Genomic DNA, 21,979 nt, shown 5'->3' on the forward strand with positions numbered 1-21,979 from the left:
GGATGTGCACAGGGGTTAATGTGCCATGGATAGACTGCATAGGTAAAGACGAGGACAGAAGTGAATATTTCTAAAAGTAACGCTGTGCGATGTGTCTACATTGTCTGTAAAACAGTGGAGAGCGGGGGAAAGGAGATCGTTGATACCGCGGTAGAAGAAGAGTCCCGAGGCTGCCAGAGCCTGCCTGAGGTGCCTCCAGGGAGATTGATAAAGCAACCCACCAGGACTTAATAGTCTGATGAGGAGGGAATCTCCCTAGGTGAATGGAATTTGGTTTAAAATAAGTTTTATTGAAATTGGTTGTAGCTAAATTCCCTGAGGTTAGTCCGGAACTCTTATGCCTGGCTAGGACGCTCATGTGACGTGGCACTCTACAGGTGCACTTAGAACCGTATGTGACGACGTTTACATACAAACATTAAAGGGTTTGTATCAGGGGCGCCAGGAAAGGGCCAAAATACTTAAATGGTGAGGCCATAAAATAAAGCCGAGATACTTAAATGGTGAGGCAGATTAAAGGTTAGAGTCCCATTATTAAAGGATTAATAGCCCTAAAGTCCCCGGAGCTCGGTATTAAGAGACAGTAGTGGAGCAAGTAGGTCGTTTAAAGAATCAAGGAAGCGAGTGTGAAGCGGTAATCCAGGATAGTTTATCGCAGAAGTGTTTCGAGTTCGCAGTTTTGTTTATTTTTCGTTATTACTCCCCGCGACGTGAGGAGGTTGAGCTTGTATTCCTAAGATACTGTAAGAAATTTCATATTGAAGGTATCCAGTAGTGATCCAAGAGACTGAGATATGGGGTTAGAGTCCCCATTGGTGTGATTTTATGTGAAGATAATTTTGGGTGGTAGTTACAACAGTGTCTCAACTGTGTTGCATTAAGTGTCTGAATTGTAAAGACGTGTGAAGGAAACCTAACGGTGCTAACATAATTCACCAGCCTCACTGTGAAAGTGAGTACAGTTTATTAGGTCAGTTGCTCGGGCGTTATGCCATACAAACTGACTGGCTTGATTGCAGCACAAGATTGATTGGGTCAGTTGCTCGGGCGTTATGCCATACAAACTGACTGGCTTGATTGCAGCACAAGATTGATTGGGTCAGTTGCTCGGGCGTTATGCCATACAAACTGACTGGCTGTTGAGGGAAGGATTCAAAATTCATCAAATTCATCAGGATCTGCTGAAGAGCGTGAGTAACGCACAATTGAAAATGTAAGTGCAGATAACCATCGACTGAAGGCAGATTCATATCGCACACACACAAACATGGAAGGGGAATTCGACAAAGAGTGTGAGGAGAATGGAGGGTGTGGTCCTCCACGGTATATGATGGTGAGTTCAGTGGGAGAGCAGTGGAGTAAGGTGAGAGCACAACTGTCAAGTGGTTTTTCTAAGGAGGAGAGAGAAAAGAAGTTGAAAAAATATGATAAGGTCTGGCAACAGATGCAGACTGAGGGACAGGTACCCGCAGATCAGAGTAACGAGGCTGTGATAACCCATATAGTGACAGCAGAGGAAAAGGCAAGGAAAGGAGCATGGTAAACAAACACCAGGCACTTTTCAGAAAGGGAAATGGAAAAAGGGCTAGAAAAGAAAGATAAGTGGCGCACTCTAGTTTATAATATGGCCATGGCTTGTGCAGCAGTGTTTCCTGAGGTATGGAAAAAATGACGAAGCAATGCGTGTAAAATATCCAGTTCCACACGGGGCAGTGCACTCACTAGTGTTCTCAATGCAGGAGAAAGAGGATGTTCCAGCTTTTCTGATTAGATGCAAACACAGTGCACAAACACCACTGGAGAGCATCCAGGTTCTAGCGAGCTGCAGAAGTCACTGTTTAGGAAAGCTGTGATGGAGGGGATGACCAAAGTTGTTAGAACAACTATGGAAAGCAATCCCAACATCCCAGGATGTGACTGTGCAAAGTGGGAGAAGCATCACTCTCACCATATGAAAGCCCACAAAAGTAAAACTGATGCAGAGAAGGCAGAGACTGAAGTAGTACAAACTCAGCTTCTTAAGCTCCAGCTTGAGGCCGCCAGAAAACTTGTGAATGATTCAAAAAAAGCCTCAAAACACCTATCCTGACCTGTATCCAGAGCCAAGGTGGGTGCCTAGACCACCTAGACATCCTAGAAATCACACAGGGGGCATGGCAGGGGTCTTTCAGGGCAGAGGCAGGGGAGGTAGCAGTTACCGAGGGTTTGACCATGCGCTAGATCGGTGTTACATATGCTGTCAAACAGGACATTGGGCTTGAGACTGCCCACAAGCATATCAGCCTGGGGCGAGGCCATGGCAGCCTCCCAATTGTGGTCCAGCACCTCAGCAACAGGGACAGCGCATGCATCAAGCACCAAACTCAGGGACTGCACCACCAAGGGGTCAATACCCTATGGTCTCTGAGGAGTATGAGTACTGATGGGGCCCGAGAGCTCAGGAGCATGTAGGATTGGCAGACCCCTACATGCCTATGATGGTAGAAAACAAAGAACTGCTTCTCCTTGTGGATACAGGAGCCAGATATTCAACCATCAAATCTAGACTTTCTTCTAACAGTGCCCAGGTTGTTGGGTTCTCGGGTAGACCAGAAGCTTTGCCACTCACGAAACCTCACATATGATGCTGGCGGCTGACACAACTCCACAAGTGCCAACTCTGTGGGCTGACATCTACTGGGGTTTGTTGGAGCCTGAGGATGTGAAACATAATGGTGTAGTAACGTTGTTCACGCAGTGGCTACCTTGGTTGCGGGCTTTGGATCCCTATGCCTCCCCCATTGATCCTTGTCATGTCACTCTGTTCTATGATACAGAAGGTAATGAAATGGCAAATCACTTCTCTGTGTATTTTGGCAGGTCCAGAGGGTGTGGCTGCGGTCGTTGATCTGACACCAGAACAAAGTGTGTGGTATGAGATGGCTGAAGAAGCCATACCTCATATCATCTTGATGGTTCATGCTAATCATCAAGCTGAAGATTTGGGTCCCATGACTAAAAGGTTGAGTGGCGTCACAGATCGGATGCCAATGTGATGCTTAGCACATTACCTGACTCCCTGTGGTCCCAAGGACCCACAGATGTAGGTTTTTGCTCACACATTGATCTAATCACATTTGACTTATTTGACAACACACCCATTTGGCAACCTCAATATAAACATAAGCCTGAAGCTGATCTAGGCATACAGGACACCATTGAAGGGCTGTTACAAGCCGGTGTTCTTGAACCCTCTTCCTCACCTTAGAACACTCCAATTCTTTCTGTGGAGAAGCAACACACAGGCAAATACCGCATGGCTCATGATTTGCGACGCATTAATCAGATCACAGCGACGCCAACGGTCCCCGTGCCCAATCCGTATACTGCTATGGCAACTCTCACACCCCAACATCAGTGGTTTTCATGCATAGATTTGGCTAACGCAGTTTTCTGTCTTCCATTGGCTGACCATCCGCGTGACGTTTTCTCATTCACATACCAAGGACACTGTCTTAGGTATACTCGTGTACCTCAGGGGTTCATTTTGTCACCAGGACTGTTTAACCAGGTACTCAAACAACAGCTGTGTGGGCTGCACCTGCCACAGGGTGTGGTACTAATTCAATATGTGGATGACATATTATTAGCTGCTCCATCACCTGACTCCTGCCCAGAGGTAACACGTTCCTTGCTAATGAAGCTGTTCGGGATAGGCTTTAAAGTCTCAAAATCCAAACTACAGTGCTGTAGGCAGTCAGTGACGTTTCTAGGTTGTGTGGTGTCCTCTAAGGGCACTGCCATTTCTGGTAATCACAGATCTGCACTTCTTGATCACTCCAAACCATCCACAGTGAAGGAGATGTTGTCATTTCTTGGTTTGGCAGGATATAGCAGACATTTTGTTCCAGCATTTTGTGAAGTCACAGCTCCTCTTCTCCGCCTAGTTAATAAGCAAGGTATGAGAAATCTAACTGCACGTCTAAATTGGATGGTTGCAGCAGAACAAGTGTTCATTAGCCTCAAACAAGACATGTCTCAAGCTGCTGATCTCGCTGCTCCCGATTACACAGAACCATTCTTCTTTGATGTTTCTGTAAAAGCACATTCCACGAACTGAGTGCTTTTTCAGAAAAAAGGGGGAGGTAGACAGGTACTAGTGTAACTCTAGATCCAACAGAGGCAAGACATCCACCATGCACAGGACATGCAGCAGGAGTAGCTAAACTACTACAAAAAACAGCACACATAGTAGTGGGACATGCATTGACAGTTTAACAACACACAGCATCACTAAGGCAGACTAGGCTAGATAAACTTCTAGGAGCTGCACACACCTACACACATGAAGGCATCAACATGGCTGAAAACATGGAGGAAGGAACACCACACCAATGTGAGGAAAGAGTGGAGCAAGATGTAAAGGTTAGTTTGAGGAAGTCAGAGCAGAAAAAGTGGAAGGGAAAGAGTCAGCTCAACTAGCTGGATTAAGAGCAGTAATAACGGCCCTTGAACTGTCAGAGGGAAGGAAGGTGAACATGTACACAGACTCAGCCTACATAGTAGGAGCAGTACATGTTGAACTAAGCCAATGGATCAGAGCAGACATCAGCCCAGTCACCTATCAAGCATGAGAAAGAAATGAAAGAACTAGCAGAAGCGCTAATGAAACCAACAGCAGTGGTAATGAAATGCAAGGGACATAATAGGTCAAACACGCAGGCAGCCAGAGGAAATGAGGAAGTGGACAAGGCAGCCAAAAGGAAAGCAGGGTATCAACCTCAATACCAGATGATGCAGGCAGAAAAAACAATTCATGACTTGTTACCTGAGTGTAATATAAATATGTTAATAGCAGAACAAAAACTGGCCTCTCCCTATGATATATCAGTATGGGTTGAAAGGGGAGCGGTGAAACAAGATGAGCTGTGGAGAGCACCGGACGGCCGACCAGTGTTGCCTCCAGGTTTGATGAAATCAGTATTGACAGAAGCTCATGGATTAACACACTGTGGTAAGAGACAGATGGAAAGACATCTCTGTCATTGGTGGCATCCATACCTGCCAGCAATGATGGAAACTCACGTGAAAGAATGTTCAATCTGCAATGTATATAATGTAAAAAGTACTGTTAAACCTCACGAAGGAAAATTTCTGTTGCCCAAACTTCCAGGTCAGGAAATAGTGATTGACTATAATGACATGGTAAAAAGAGAAAGAGGTTACAGGTATCTTCTGGTGGCAGTGGATGCATACACTGGCTGGCCAGAAGCTTTACCAACAAAAAATGAAGATGCAAAATCGGTAATCAAATTTTTGATAAGTCAGTACATTCCATTTCACGGTTTTCCCAGAAGAATCAGATCTGATAATGGCACACATTTCAAAAACAAAGATCTACAAGAAGTAGAAAAGATACTTGGATTGAAACATGCCTTTGGAACAGTGTATCATCCTCAATCTCAAGGAAAAGTGGAAAGAATTAATAGAAACATAAGAGAAAAGTTGGGAAAAGTGTGTGCTTAAATTAAACTAAATTGGGTAGATGCACTACCATTGGTATTGATGAGTATCAGGAGCACAGTGAACAGCATGACAGGTTTCACACCGTTTGAACTCTTCACAGTTCCCGGGGCCAGGAGCCAGCCTGATAGTGGGGAATTCAAGCCCAGTAAGCTATAAACCTTACTATGAACAACTAACGGCTATTGTCTCAGCTTTCTCCACCCAGATTCACGGTGAGCGAGAGGAAGGCAAGGACGCTCCTCCACCAGTGACTGAGTGGGTCCTCCTGAAAGTCATCAAAAGGAAGTTGTCGGAGCCAAGGTGGGCCGGACCCTACAAGGTGGTGGAAAGAACATCACATGCTGTCAGACTCCAAGGTAAAGGGGAGACGTGGTTTCATTGGAGTAGGTGTACTCCAGCTGAACCCCCAGGGAGATCCCTGGAGAACATCAGACAGTCATTAAAAGACACACAGCAGGCAGATCCAAAAGAAACCAAGGGTTAGACTCTGTGACTGTTAAAAAAAAAAAAACATTCATATATCCAGCTTATTGCCAGTTGCATATTTTGCTTAAAAGTGTTTTTATATACTCTGAGGTGTTTGTATGAACTCCAGTGAATAGGGTGTGAAGGTTTTAAGTGCTCTCTGGAGAAAGGTTTTCTCTCAGATACAGAAGTTAAGATTCAGTCCTGAAGTAGAAGGTGATTTTTATGCTTATTTTATGTGGATGTTGCTGGATTCCATGTATTCATTCTCTCTGTGTACGTCTCATCACTACTACCATCGAGGGGAAACAAGCTCCTCCTCCATACCAGATGCCTCTGTTGGTGGGTGAAGAAGAAGAGGTGATGATCTATCGTGATGAGCAAATGTAAGATTGGCCTCAGAATATCTGAGGCCAAAAGGGGAATTGAAGAATATTTTTATATAATAGCTTGTGTGTGTGTGAGTATTGGAAGATTATGAGAAACATGTTGGGGTAGGATGCTTGCTTTTGATAACTATATGTTGGGGAGTTGCTGAAGTCTCAACAGGGGACAGGGTGAGTTAAAGTTTCAAAGGTGAAATTGCACTCACATCAAGCATACTTAGATTCAGGTAGAGATATACTGCATCAAAATATACTTGGTTTAAACATGCATACACTTCATTTATTTGTGTCTACTCTTGTTTGTTTTTTGGACTCATCTGTATATGCACCCGTGGAATAGCCCTAGAAGAAGAATAATTATGCTTATTTGTGCATACACAACATATAGGGTTTTAAGGTTTGTACAGACCAAAACAGATTTGCACAGAAATAAGTGATCTGTAACTGGAAGGTGTTTTAGTTCATAGAAACTCACTGAAGATGCTTGAGAGAACACAATGTGCGTGCTGGCAGGCGCTCACTCCTATTGCAGATACTCAGTATTCTGACACACTAGCTCCACCTGGTAGGCAGTGGGGAGAGTGCAGTTATAAAGCTTTCTCCACTCGCAGCCAACATGGCTACTATAGACAAGCCATGGGTGAAGTTCACGAAAGTGGTGAGAACACAAATTGACAACGATTAAAGTAAACGGTCCCTCTCCAGAAAAACTGAACAGCACTGAATCACTGAAGTTCTCCACTGTTACATGAGAGTGTGAAACTATTCAAAGCTTCTGAACTCAAACTTTTGGACATAAGTTTAGAATATATTATTAGTGGATGTTTGCGCTACCTCTGGGTTGTGTAGGCTGATAAACTGAATGCAACTGTATGTAAAAAGAAAAACACCAACAACTTAAATCTGAAATGAATTAATATGCAGTAGTTGAACAATTCCAAAAATGCACAAGTTACAGTACCCATCCTCATGCTGTGTGACCACAAACAGGAACAATGGTACAGGTTCTTCGAATTCAGACTGCAGCAGCATATTTCACCCAACAGACAGGCTACTTAACCAACCACTAACACCCTTCAGGGAGGCTTGAGCAAGGCAGACAACAAGTAATACAAATATGTGTTTGTTTCTAGGCAGGATGGAAAGTGAGTGAATCAACACTCGGAAATCCAGTTGAGAGAAAGGAAAATTGAAAATTGAATATAAAATGATATTAAGGACAATTTGACATAATCAGAAAAGTTGCATGGACACATACTTGTTGTTTACCTTTAGTTTTCAGATGATTTCATATAAATTAGCAGAGAGACAGAAGAATACAGAGGGACACAGAGTTGTAATGAATTTCATTGTATGAAAAAAAGATGTCAGTCAAAGTTTTAACCTGTGTGGAACCTCAGTCACGAAGACCAGAAAGTTATAGACTAGACAGTTCCTTTCATGAAGCACTGACAGTGACGTGGGCACTAGAGAACTTAGTAACCAAGAGCTTGCAAATATTAGCATGAATAAAAAAAAGCTGGCCAAATTTCTATTTGAACATTTTCCAATGACCAGAAAAGATGGCAGTGCCGCAAATGTTATTTGAATAACATGAATACACCCCAGCCAATATCTTGGGAGAAATAATAAACTAAATATGTGTGGAATAAAGATAGGCTCTTATCTTCTAATATGATGGCTTTAGTTTTGCAAACTAGGTCGATAAGTGAGTGCCATTGATAATGTTAACTGGTGGGAAACCAGTGAGGGATCACATCCTTGTGGTTGTATGCCTGCACCAATCAGCCAAGTTGCAGGAAATATGGTCACAATCTCTCCTTCCTAAGTTACAGCATTGAGCAATGGCCAGAAGTGTTTTTGCAGAACATTATGATGTCACAGTGAAGTTGACCTTTGACCATTTGCTTATAAACTGTCAATTAATTCATCATTGTATCCTGTTTGATATTTGTCTTAAATTGTGTAATAATTAACATATGAATTTATGAGTTATGGTCTGAAGGTCACCTTTGACCTTTGACCACCAAATTATAATCACTTCATCCTTAAGTCCAAGTGAATGTTTGTGCCAGATGCAATAAAATTGCCTCATGTCATTACTGAGATATCATGTTCACAAGCCCTGGCTGTTGCTGGCATGGAGGCATAAAAAAGTGGCTGGCAAAACCTTATGTATTGGAGGCAACATGTGTGTTTATTTCCTCCCCTGGTCAACAGTGGATTTAGCAGTGACAAGGTCCTGCTCATTGATTTGCAACATTTCATACAATGACCTAAGTTTTAAAAGAGTATTCTGCAGATCTTAGTGTAGCACTGCTACAACACTGTCAGACTCCAAGTGGACAGTTTACAAAGACAAGTGTCAAAATCAATGTTTCAGAACCAAACATAACCTTTTCATATTCCATGCATTCTTCCTCCTTGCCTTGCCAAAACATGCTGCCTATATTAACAACAATACAATGGGACTGTTTGTCTGTTTTTTGATGATGTGCCTTAGCTATCCTGATTTTATTTGAATGCTCTCTACAGGTAAAATTTTTGCCTGTAAATTAGATGTTGTACATCAGTGCACTAACTCCAAAGGGTCAGAATCAGAAAGATTAGGCTACATAAGAGCATCTAGTGGCTACATGAGGACAGTACATTATTCACTGAAATCTATATGAACATGTGCATAAAGCTGACTTGAGGATATTATATCATTTTTCTGGGAATGGAGTTAGCTGCTTATAAGGTCTGGAGACTTATTTTATACATACTTCATGTAAGCCACTATTTCTACACTCATACTCAGCTTTTTAAGGGCCACATGCAGATGTAAAGCTGGTTTTGCCTCAGTGTTATTTCCTTTATCCTCATTTGTGGCATTCACGATCAGTGATATACACTCAAAGACAGCATATTTCAAATCCCTGAAGCCTACTGTACGTATAACATAATCTATGATTATTGTGTCTGTGTTTAACCAATTTTTCATTCTCAGAACATATGATGATGACATGTTGATGTGACTGTAATACTGATGCAAGTTGGCGCACTCTGATTTCTGATTTTCATTTATTTCAAATCAAACAAGGCAAGAAAGTTCTGAAGCAATGAAGCCAAACTATTTATTTCTAATTGCAGAGCACGGTGAGGGCCGTTACAAAAGTGACGTACTCCTTGAAATCCACAACTCCATCCTTGTCGCCATCCAGCATGCTGAAGAATTCGTCCACTTCAGCTTTGTTTGAGTCCTAAAGAAAGAAAGACAGGAGGAGTTGTAAGGAAACTGTAAAACTTCAGAGATGTGGCAGAGAGACATTCACGGCTCTGTGTGTCAATGGAACTACATCTTTTCCACTTACTCCTGCTCCAGGAAGCTCATTACGGAGCAGTTCAATCAGTTCTGCCTTGGTCAAAGTGTTTTTGTCTCCTTCTTTTCCAGCGTATTTGTTGAAGGTAGCCATGAGTAACGCCATTGCCTGTGCAAGCGCTGACATGGTGGCTGGAACAAGAAAATACTGTTGATGTTGTGGATTCCAGTGATTTAACTTTGCATGAGTATGATAACGTGGCTCCACACTGCCTACCCACCCACTTTACTAGTTGTTTCTTTCAAATTTTTTTTCCTCCCAGTTTTATGACCCTATACTGCATATCTATAGATCTTTTAAAACAACTTATAGATTTTAAAAGAAACCTCTGTGGTGTTAATTTATTCAATTCCCACCAATATACCCTGTTTAACTTTCAAATTGTAACTGCTATAATAATAAATAATTATTATAATTAGTTAAATTAAATAAAATCAGTATATAATACACTGACAAAATATAGATTGATATCATCCTACACAGACCCGGCACTCCACAAAACACACAAACCAAGCCTAGAAGCTCATTCATACATCTTATCTCACATAATGCTGCAGATTAGGTATAAACTATTCAGATATATCAAATGCAAAGAGAGGCTGTTAAAAACTAATATTTTAAAGAAGATTTTAAAACATATTTCCACTTACCGATGCTGTATGAAGATTTGTGTCGATCGAGAGCGTGCAAGAGAGGAATATGAGAGGAGTGCAGCCACAAACCTTTTTAAACAGTGGTGAACACACCTTCTGTCCAAGCCCCCACCCTTTTTTCTCATTTTTTCTTTCTCTTTCCCCCAAGTAACACTTACAAAATGTCAAAATGTAATTGCTGGAATGAACTCTTTCTTGCTTTTCCTGCCACATAAGCCTCTTTTCATTCCAGTAAAACCAGTGTGGGAAAGCTACAAGTCATATCTGCATATGATGCACATGAGAAGAGATGGTTGTCATGTTAGGTAGTACATAATGGTGGCGGATATAATCTCCTTTCAGTCATCTTGACAGGGGAATATCAAATCCTCCAGAAACACAGAAAACCACAGGGAAAACCAGGATTTAGCCCTGAAATCTTTGAATGGGTCTGCGGTCCCACGTTGATTGAAAAATATTGCAATATAAATAAGTGGTATATGAAAAAACAAATGTGTTTCTAACATTCTTCCTCCCTCATGTTTGTAAATAAGGAGGAGAAAACATTAGAAAACACCTCTCAATATAATGTAGTCCAGTGCAACAGCACTGCAAACTACAACCTCATTAATAAACATACTTAAATTAACACCTCTCTAAAAAACTGAACATTATTAGGTTTGTAAAGGTTGAATTAATGTCTGAGCTGTTGTAATGGATTGGAACTGGTTGGTTTCTGGGTGTCTGGGCAAATAATGAAATTGCCATATGCTTTGTCTGCTTTGTGCACTGATGGGAACTTGAAAGTGACAAGGTACAAGGAGTCCAGAGAGTGGGAGGTGGGGGACGGGGCTCATTAATGCTTACCTAACAGGTTAGTCCAATCACGGCCGCTGGTTTTTCCTTCTTTGGCTGCAGTGTGACAGCTGCAAGGCTAAAGACAACTCTTGTTTTTCTTGATTTTTTTATCCACTTCTCATTCATGCTTTCTACAGGCTAAATGAACACACACATTATGTCATTCTTCCCCTTTAGCAGGATTTGGTAAATATTATATATCCCCTTTACTTACAGTAGGCTAACGGGTGGCTACAGTAAGACCTACAAATATTTATGTGATACAATGCAGTAATACGTATTTTACAGTAATGCACAAGTAGCCATCAGACAGGTGCATACATGTTCTCATTTCTAAAGGGTTGTATCATGGATGCCACTGTAAACCAACTCATGCTGGGTTGGAATCTCAGTTCATCCTTTCTCATAGTTACAGTCAATCATTCATATTGTGTCTCAGCATTTTTTTACTATACATTTTTTGCAGTAGCCTACCCTTTTTGTAAAGTCAGTCAAGTTTTTTTATTTATTAAAATATCCAAACATATCCTTACACATTTCATGTGTATGATTAAAAGCATCAGTGAGAGGGTGTTATTCAATGGTGACAATGCTGAAGTGATTGACTGACTTTGTATGTTTCGAAACATGTGAACAAGCTTTTGATTGTTTCAGTGGCTTTTGCACAGGTGATTTAGTGTTGCGAGAAAGTTGTGAAAATCGTGTGTTTGATGAGTGAACTGCATCAAAGCAACTGAGAAAAACTGGAATAGGCTGATTGATTCCAGCGGCAACACCTCAGGGAAATAAATTTGCATGTTCCCTTCAGGGTGACAAATCTAAACACAAGGGGGCAGCATTGGAGAGACAACGGGTACATTGGAACATCTGTAGTGGATGACCAAATGTGAACATTGTATGATCACAGTACATAATTTACTGAAACCTACATGAACATGTGCAGGTAACTGGAGCTAATTATGTCATTTTTCTGGAGATAATGAGGTTGGAGATGTATTTTATACATATTTCATTTAAGCCACTGTAGTTTTAGACTCATTCTCTGGTTTTTAAGGGCCACATGCAGATATACAGCTGTTTGTGTTTCCCTCAGTCTAGTTTCCTGTTCTATGTGTGAAACGTCCAAACAGTGACATGATAGTGAAAGTTGAACTATGGGATGTGTCCCTGAATCATGAGCTAAGACACTGGCACTTATGTTCATGATATATTAAAAGGCAGACCGTGTTTTAGAAGATGATTCCAGGTAATTCTAGGTACTGAAGAGCTAAGACACTGCCACTTATATTAAAAGGCAGATCATGTTTGAAAAGAAGATTCTAGGTAATTCTGCCTAATGTATGTGCAGTGGAGATTGTCACGTTCCTGCGTTTGTACAACTTTGTTTTATTCATGCACACACAAAACAACATTTTTAAAATGTGACATCATTTATTTCATTTCTTTATTCATCACTTGAGACATTCACAATCAGTGATATACACTCAAAGACAGCACATTTCAAGTCCCTGAAGCCTAATTACCTGTCTATGATCAATGGGTGTGTTTAATCAGCTTTTCATTCTCAGAACATATGATGATGACATGTATATTTTATGGATTAAGCAGCATGCTGAAGGTCACTACAAAAATGATGTACTCCTTGAAATCCACAACACCATCCTTGTTTTCATCCAGCGATGTGAAGAATTCGCTCAATGCAGCTTTGTTTGCGTCCTAAAGAAAGAAAGACAGGAGGAGTTGTAAGGAAACAGTAAAACTTCAGAGATGTGGAAAAGAGACATTCACAGCTCTGTGTGTCAATGGTACTACATCTTTTCTACTTACTCCTGTTACAGTAAACTCATTATGGAGCAGTTCAATCAGTTCTGCCCTGGTCAAAGTTTTTTTGTCTCCTTCTTTTCCAGCATATTCATTGAAGACTGTCAATAGTGCTGCCATTGCGCCTACTAGCCTTGCCATGGTGGCTGGAACAAGAAAATACTGTTAATGGAGTATCCCAGTGTTGATTTATTAATTTATTTGTCTGTGCATTCATTTTACATGGGTGTGGTAATGTGGTCTTCATCCTACATTTAAACACATGGCTTAGACTCACTGAATGAAAAGACTGCGAACAGCTTGTTAGAATGCTGGAATGTCTCTGCCCTCCACCTCATGTCTAATGAAAGGGATTCAGTGCAGACTAAAATAATTACTTTTCTATTGTCTAAGTTTTGCTCTGTGTATTCTAGTCACCACTGATGTTAAAGAAGAGACATGATCATGTGAGGGTGGAGAAGAAAATCAGTCGTTTCGTGTCACAAGCAAATCTGATTTTTTTCATAAAACAATTCGAGCATTTTGTTTCAGCATAGTCTGCTTATCCACCCACTTCACTGGTCGTTTCCTCTCAGTGCCTCTGGCTCGGCACAGTCAAAATCTTTCCTCATTCACTAATTTTCAGTTCCTGGTAGTTTTCCTACCCTTACCCATGCCCATAGATCTTTTTAAACTACTTTTTAATTGCTTTATATGGCGTATAGGTAGCCTCAATTTACTTAATTCCCACTAATTCCACTATGATAATTATAACTGTACACTCATAGGTTGGCATACTGTAGTTTGATGTTATCCTGCTCAGTCCTGGCACTCCACATAACACACAAACCACATCCAGAAGCTCATTCATGCATCTCATGTCACATAATGCAACATATTAGGTATCAACAATTTAGTTATATTAAATACATAAATGGCTTGTTTACAAATAATAATAATGTATTTTAAAGAAACATTTCAAAACATATTTCCACTTACCAAAATTGTATGAAAACTTGTGTAGATCAAGAGGGTGGAAGAGGAAGGAATTTGAGAGGAGAACATGGACACAAACCTTTTAAAGAGAGTTTGACACACCCTCTTTCCAAGCCTCCACCCATCTTTCTCTCCTTTTTTTCTAATTTTTCTTTCTTTCTTCTCTCCAGGAAAACTTTCAAATCGTCAGTGCTACTACTTTTTTTTTTTTTTTTTTTTTGCTTTTCATGTCACATTAGAGAGCATCTAAGTGCTGTCACTCACAGCAGGATTAATGTACTTTTTATACTTTATCTCACAGCACACAATAGTTAGTGTATCATTCGCAGATAACAAACAACAAACACACAATCAGCTAAAAGAAAGGATGCAGAGCATTAAATCAAAGTACCCAATAGAATATGCATCAGCTTGATACAACGCCACCTTTGCGGTTTCATCATTAAAAACACTACTATCAGAGGACCCAGGGGCTTTCCAGATCATTATAAAACAAATCACTGATATTTACATTTGATACTAATTTCATATGAACAAATAGTTTCAAGAATGTGAAACTTTTTCTTTGGTTGTATATCAGAGCAGGTGTTAAGTAGCGCAGTTTTCACAGCAAGGCTCCAGGAGGTCATCTAACAGGTAACTGAGTTAGTAAATGTAAAACCAAGTTTGTACATGTGAAATTGAAAAAAAGTCCTGTTTCAAACCTGTACAATTAATTTGTGAGTGTTTGTTTTATTTTTTCAATTTGGTTTTGATCTATATGGAATTTCCATATACGTTTTATATTCCACTGATGTATGTATTTATAGTTTAAAGTTAGGTCATTATTCACAAAGCACAATTAATAAATCAATGTGCCATTTCTTTTATTTATGAATCTGTTTTTATTGTTCACTGAAATGTCACCTAATTTAATCACTTAAAGTCCCTGGTGGACCCTTCTGATATATTGATGTATTTTTCATAAACTGATTTTTTGCTTCACATATATTTTACTTCCAAAATGTCTGTACTTTTAGTTTTAAGCAATCTTTTGAAGGCAAAACTTTTAAATGTTTTGGAAACAATGTCTTGTGAAACATATCTGCTCAGGGCATCAAAGATAAAAGTCCAAAATTCAAACAGGGACTGTGCAGTAGAATGATGTGCACACAAGTTGTGTTTCAGTGAGTTTGTGAGTTTACTATGGTGAACTCAGCTGCTTGTGGTAGGGTCCTTGAGGATTATCCAAGTTACTAGGAGGGCAGAACAAAGTCTGCCTTGACTTGTATAAAGAACATACTGAGTTGATGTTTTTCAGTCAGTTGGTCCAGACTGAAATTAACAACTGAAACACATCTGCTGGATGGATTGCTACATAAGTTTGTACAAACATTCATTCATTTGAAGTAGAAGTAAAAGCTTCATTTTTACATGCAGAACTCCAGTAACTTTAGCAAAAGCATGCTATCTATACTAGCAGTAAGCGAACTGAACAATGCAGTGTAATAGACTAGTGCTGATGTTAGGGCAGGGCTCTCTGTTTTTAGCAAAACAGGCAGGTGTTGTGTACTGTGAGTTCTCTGCCTCTCTCTTGGTAACAAGACCAAAAAAACTTTCCACTACAACTCAGTGGTTGGGTGTGTTTGTGTGTGTATGTGTGTGTGCACGCAAATATGTGTTTGTTTACCCTGAGCAGAGGATCTCACTGAGGAAGTAGCTAAATTACATTACGAGGCACTGGTTTCAGCTGCTTTCAGCCGTGATCATTTCTCTAGTTTTTTGTTCTTGTTGTCTTGGTCAATCTTTTCCCTACCATTTTCACAGTTTCTCTGTTCAGTGCTCCTAAATGCACAGAAATGCAAAGTTGTGTAATGTACACATTCTATGAACAAATCATTCACTTCCCCCTTGACATCCCACATGCAATCAATTAATGTGGCTTGATCAAAATAAGCCTGTAGCCATCAAGCAGCTCCACTTGCGCCACAGTGCGTTATAATCCAGTTGAGTTCATTATAGTTTATGATGGTTTGGCTAAATGTTTTCCTGGGAAGGAACAATGGATCAAAACTGGAGCTTAGTTCTCTTGGCAGCTGTGTGGTTTTTAGCTAAAATAATGATGCTGCTACCACGCAGTTTGGCTTACAATGAGTTACTAGTGGGCACCAGGAAGACCTTCAGAGTACAACACAATGGAATCCATGTTTGCTCAGTGTATGACTGCCTCCTTTCTCTCTTCCTTCTTTGTCTTTTAATCGCCTCTGGTTTCAAACACATTGTTTCTGTGTTTTGTCAGTTTTGCATTATACTGGCAAAATGCTCTTGTAATTGGTTATTGGACTTCTTATTAAATAATACCCGTATTTTTTACAAGTGCAGGTACAGTAATTTCCTCCTTGCATATTAATGAACTCCATACACCACAGCAAAAAGTCCAGCTCCAACAAGGTACCATCGATAAAACGTAAGCTCTGCTGCCAGTGCTTCATTCTGGCTGTAGCTGTTGAGTTTTTGTTGAGTATTTTAGGAGCTTTAAATTGTTCCAAAACTCACTGCCTGTTTGTGGATGTTAGTTACATATGGATATCTATCCACCCTTTATGTATTTACAGGTGTTTTTCTTTGGAGGACGTAGTGACACAATTTTTCTGTAGAAACAAGCCTTCTGTTTAATTTTTGTCACATAAAATGGATCTGTGATGATGAGTCAGTTCAACAGGTACAATCATTTTGTTCAAATATTTGCTAATTTCATAAAAAAGTGCCTAACACTGTGTTTATGTTTTTACTGTTTGACTGTTTCTGACCCACCTATAGATATATATATGTCATTGAAGCAGTTTGTGTTTTGGATATATTATCATCATTCATGGCATCGAATTTATGGAATCACTCACCTGAGGAAAAAATGTTGGCTAATATACTTACTGTAATTGTCGAACGATTAATTTTGACATTTTCTCTCTTTGTAGGAAGTGTCTGCGGCAGCTTGACAACAAGTAAGGGTGTGTCAAAGAATCTTTAGTAACAGCACCAGTGACAGTGTAAAATAAAGAATCTTTGGTGGCACACAATTACCACAATTAAAAAAAAAATAACGCCTTATGCTCAGTTCTCAATCTCATCGTGATTAACACATTAATGCTGACAGCCCTAATAATTATGCAACATCTCCAATCATGTCCACTTTTCTTTTCCTTTTTGTCATTTTAGTTCTGTTTAATTTGGCTTTGAGGTTTAGATCTGACATATAAAATTAATAACTATACCACAGATATTTTAATTAATGAGACTTTACATGACACTCGCAACACAGCCACGTGTACAGCCTCTTGCATAGGAGGAAGTGATTACATCTGGGGTGTTTCCTTCTCTCTGCCAGAGGCGTGGTCAGGTGATCCCTCTGGTGGGGACTGGTGGGTGACAGGAAGAGTAGCTGAACTGAATAAGACAAACTGTATCTGTATCTGTTCTCTCAAATATTTCAAACGTTATCCAGCCACAGTGTTACTTCACTCTACAAAGAAAGATTTTGGGTGGAGTCTTATCAGTAGTTAGAGGAAAGGATCAACGTAATTTTCATGTCTCTTCAGTAAAGACATATCTCCATGGCATGTTCCAGGAGCACAAAGTCAGGAAGCAGTTGACTAAAACATGCATTTGCTTCAATTACTTATGCGTAGTCTTCACTGGTCTTCGGGATTAATTAGGATTTATTATATGTCTTTGTGGAGTAGAATAGACATCAGAGTTCATTTATGCTTACACTACTTTTGGTATGATTTTGCCTCTGAAGTAATTTAGTAATTACAATACAGTAATTTAGGTCCCTTGCAGAGCACTTATTAACTTAATGTGTAATAAGTTTACATGAAATCAGTTAAATATTTTGAGTTTGGAAGAGGCTTCGTGTCAGAAAGTCACTTCACTGCAGGTACTAAGGTGAATGCATCAAATAGTCAGTGTGTAAACCCCATCGATTTGCTTTGGCTGTGAATTTGGTAAGTGGTGAGAGCATGAAAGTCATTTCCCACAGAAAAAAAGTAACATCACTGAATCACATTTCCCTCAGTGTTACATGACATTTTGTGATTATTCAGAGCCTCTGAACACAAACTTTTGCCAGCCACAAATAGAGAGTAAAGTGGCACACATACATGTCAAAGTTGCACTAATTTAATATAATTTTGAGAAAGCTCAAATAACATTGTGAGTTGGGTGGCTATGGGCCAATAGTTGCTCTTATGTAACACGAATTGTGCCAACGTTTCAAGGAACGGTTGTACAAACTTGCACAACCTGCTCTGACTGTGCGGCTCATTTCAATAGAATAGATCAAGCCCTGTTTGCTTATAGGTATCTAACCTGTCCCATCTTGACAGACATAATACAGGACCCACCCACCCACACACATACACACACACACACACATTCAGCTGTAGCTAATGTTGAAATAGAGAATCTCCTCCCACCTGAAGAGGCTTATTATACTTGACCACTTTATTATACTTTATCCACGTTGAGAGTGAATGACAGACACAGCCGTGTCACATCAGGAGCAGCACAGTGCCTGGTTCTACAAAAGATCTCCATCATAGCAGTAACATTTACCTAGAGAATCATGTCCTCTTTAGCAATTTGTCTACAAAATAAAAGTGCAAGAATGTTTTTTTTTTTTTCTGCAATTCTATAGTTCAAACAATTCAGCAGTTCCACAGGTTCTGCTGCTTGCTTGATAGACCTCTGAAATAGTGGACATATGATGTGATATGAAAGGCTATTTCTTGGAACAGACTATTAAAAGCATCATGCACATGTTTGGAGTATGCTGATGGCGATAGCAAGTTAAACAAAGGAGTTACAGAAGAAGAAGATGGAGACAGAAATTCAAAACCCTGAGATTTAAGTAAGAGATTCAACACATGATGAAGTTGCAACATGCATGCACATCCATATATAAAATAGAAACTTTTCAAAATGTTAGAATCTTCCTTAAAGGTATGGTCAATAATGAAGAATTGTAGAAACCCATTTCCACCAGGAAGAGAAACAAAGAAAGAAAACCTATCCTAACCTAACCTACAAAATAAAAAGACTCATGGAAATTAAACATTTTGAGATGGTAAGTTAAAGTTTCAAAGGTGAAATTGCACTCACATCAAGCATATTTAGATTAGTCAGATCAAGTAGAGATATACTGCATTAAAATATACTTGGTTTAAACATGCATACACTTCATTTATTTGTGTCTACTCTCGTTTGTTTTTTGGACTCATTATATATCTGTATATGCACCCGTGGAATAGCCCTAGAAGAAGAATGATTATGCTTATTTGTGCGTACACAACATATAGGGTTTTAAGGTTTGTACAGACCAAAACAGATTTGCACAGAAATAAGTGATCTGTAACTGGAAGGTGTTTTAGTTCATAGAAACTCACTGAAGGTGCTTGAGAGAACACAATGTGCGTGCTGGCAGGCGCTCACTCCTATTGCAGATACTCAGTATTCTGACACACTAGCTCCACCTGGTAGGCAGTGGGGAGAGTGCAGTTATAAAGCTTTCTCCACTCGCAGCCAACGTGGCTACTATAGACAAGCCATGGGTGAAGTTCACGAAAGTGGTGAGAACACAAATTGACAACAATTAAAGTCAACGGTCCCTCTCCAGAAAAACTGAACAGCACTGAATCACTGAAGTTCTCCACTGTTACATGAGAGTGTGAAACTATTCAAAGCTTCTGAACTCAAACTTTTGGACATAAGTTTAGAATATATTATTAGTGGATGTTTGCGCTACCTCTGGGTTGTGTAGGCTGATAAACTGAATGCAACTGTACGTAAAAAGAAAAACACCAACAACTTAAATCTGAAATGAATTAATATGCAGTAGTTGAACAATTCCAAAAATGCACAAGTTACAGTACCCAGCCTCATGCTGTGTGACCACAAACAGGAACAATGGTACAGGTTCTTCGAATTCAGACTGCAGCAGCATATTTCACCCAACAGACAGGCTACTTAACCAACCACTAACACCCTTCAGGGAGGCTTGAGCAAGGCAGACAACAAGTAATACAAATATGTGTTTGTTTCTAGGCAGGATGGAAAGTGAGTGAATCAACACTCGGAAATCCAGTTGAGAGAAAGGAAAATTGAAAATTGAATATAAAATGATATTAAGGACAATTTGACATAATCAGAAAAGTTGCATGGACACATACTTGTTGTTTACCTTTAGTTTTCAGATGATTTCATATAAATTAGCAGAGAGACAGAAGAATACAGAGGGACACAGAGTTGTAATGAATTTCATTGTATGAAAAAAAGATGTCAGTCAAAGTTTTAACCTGTGTGGAAATTCAGTCACTAAGACCAGAAAGTTATAGACTAGACAGTTCCTTTCATGAAGCACTGACAGTGACGTGGGCACTAGAGAACTTAGTAACCAAGAGCTTGCAAATATTAGCATGAATAAAAAAAAGCTGGCCAAATTTCTATTTGAACATTTTCCAATGACCAGAAAAGATGGCAGTGCCGCAAATGTTATTTGAATAACATGAATACACCCCAGCCAATATCTTGGGAGAAATAATAAACTAAATATGTGTGGAATAAAGATAGGCTCTTATCTTCTAATATGATGGCTTTAGTTTTGCAAACTAGGTCGATAAGTGAGTGCCATTGATAATGTTAACTGGTGGGAAACCAGTGAGGGATCACATCCTTGTGGTTGTATGCCTGCACCAATCAGCCAAGTTGCAGGAAATATGGTCACAATCTCTCCTTCCTAAGTTACAGCATTGAGCAATGGCCAGAAGTGTTTTTGCAGAACATTATGATGTCACAGTGAAGTTGACCTTTGACCATTTGCTTATAAACTGTCAATTAATTCATCATTGTATCCTGTTTGATATTTGTCTTAAATTGTGTAATAATTAACATATGAATTTATGAGTTATGGTCTGAAGGCCACCAAATTATAATCACTTCATCCTTAAGTCCAAGTGAATGTTTGTGCCAGATGCAATAAAATTGCCTCATGTCATTACTGAGATATCATGTTCACAAGCCCTGGCTGTTGCTGGCATGGAGGCATAAAAAAGTGGCTGGCAAAACCTTATGTATTGGAGGCAACATGTGTGTTTATTTCCTCCCCTGGTCAACAGTGGATTTAGCAGTGACAAGGTCCTGCTCATTGATTTGCAACATTTCATACAATGACCTAAGTTTTAAAAGAGTATTCTGCAGATCTTAGTGTAGCACTGCTACAACACTGTCAGACTCCAAGTGGACAGTTTACAAAGACAAGTGTCAAAATCAATGTTTCAGAACCAAACATAACCTTTTCATATTCCATGCATTCTTCCTCCTTGCCTTGCCAAAACATGCTGCCTATATTAACAACAATACAATGGGACTGTTTGTCTGTTTTTTGATGATGTGCCTTAGCTATCCTGATTTTATTTGAATGCTCTCTACAGGTAAAATTTTTGCCTGTAAATTAGATGTTGTACATCAGTGCACTAACTCCAAAGGGTCAGAATCAGAAAGATTAGGCTACATAAGAGCATCTAGTGGCTACATGAGGACAGTACATTATTCACTGAAATCTATATGAACATGTGCATAAAGCTGACTTGAGGATATTATATCATTTTTCTGGGAATGGAGTTAGCTGCTTATAAGGTCTGGAGACTTATTTTATACATACTTCATGTAAGCCACTATTTCTACACTCATACTCAGCTTTTTAAGGGCCACATGCAGATGTAAAGCTGGTTTTGCCTCAGTGTTATTTCCTTTATCCTCATTTGTGGCATTCACGATCAGTGATATACACTCAAAGACAGCATATTTCAAATCCCTGAAGCCTACTGTACGTATAACATAATCTATGATTATTGTGTCTGTGTTTAACCAATTTTTCATTCTCAGAACATATGATGATGACATGTTGATGTGACTGTAATACTGATGCAAGTTGGCGCAC

The 21,979-nt window shown here is 39.6% G+C and overlaps 1 long non-coding RNA gene across 1 annotated transcript; it reads right to left on the reverse strand.

Annotated features, from left to right (window-relative positions):
* Positions 1 to 12,619: 12,619 nt before the first annotated feature.
* Positions 12,620 to 14,093, reverse strand: LOC139613696 (uncharacterized). The gene is made up of 3 exons (XR_011686807.1): positions 14,008 to 14,093; positions 13,036 to 13,175; positions 12,620 to 12,924 (listed from the first exon to the last, which is right to left on the reverse strand). It is a non-coding gene; the product is annotated as an uncharacterized lncRNA (long non-coding RNA).
* Positions 14,094 to 21,979: the final 7,886 nt, after the last annotated feature.

This window comes from Trachinotus anak, unplaced genomic scaffold (genome assembly GCF_046630095.1).
Source record: "Trachinotus anak isolate AG129_WGS33_773 ecotype Australia unplaced genomic scaffold, CSIRO_AGI_Tana_v1 ptg000032l, whole genome shotgun sequence".
Classification (NCBI taxonomy): Eukaryota; Metazoa; Chordata; class Actinopteri; order Carangiformes; family Carangidae; genus Trachinotus; species Trachinotus anak.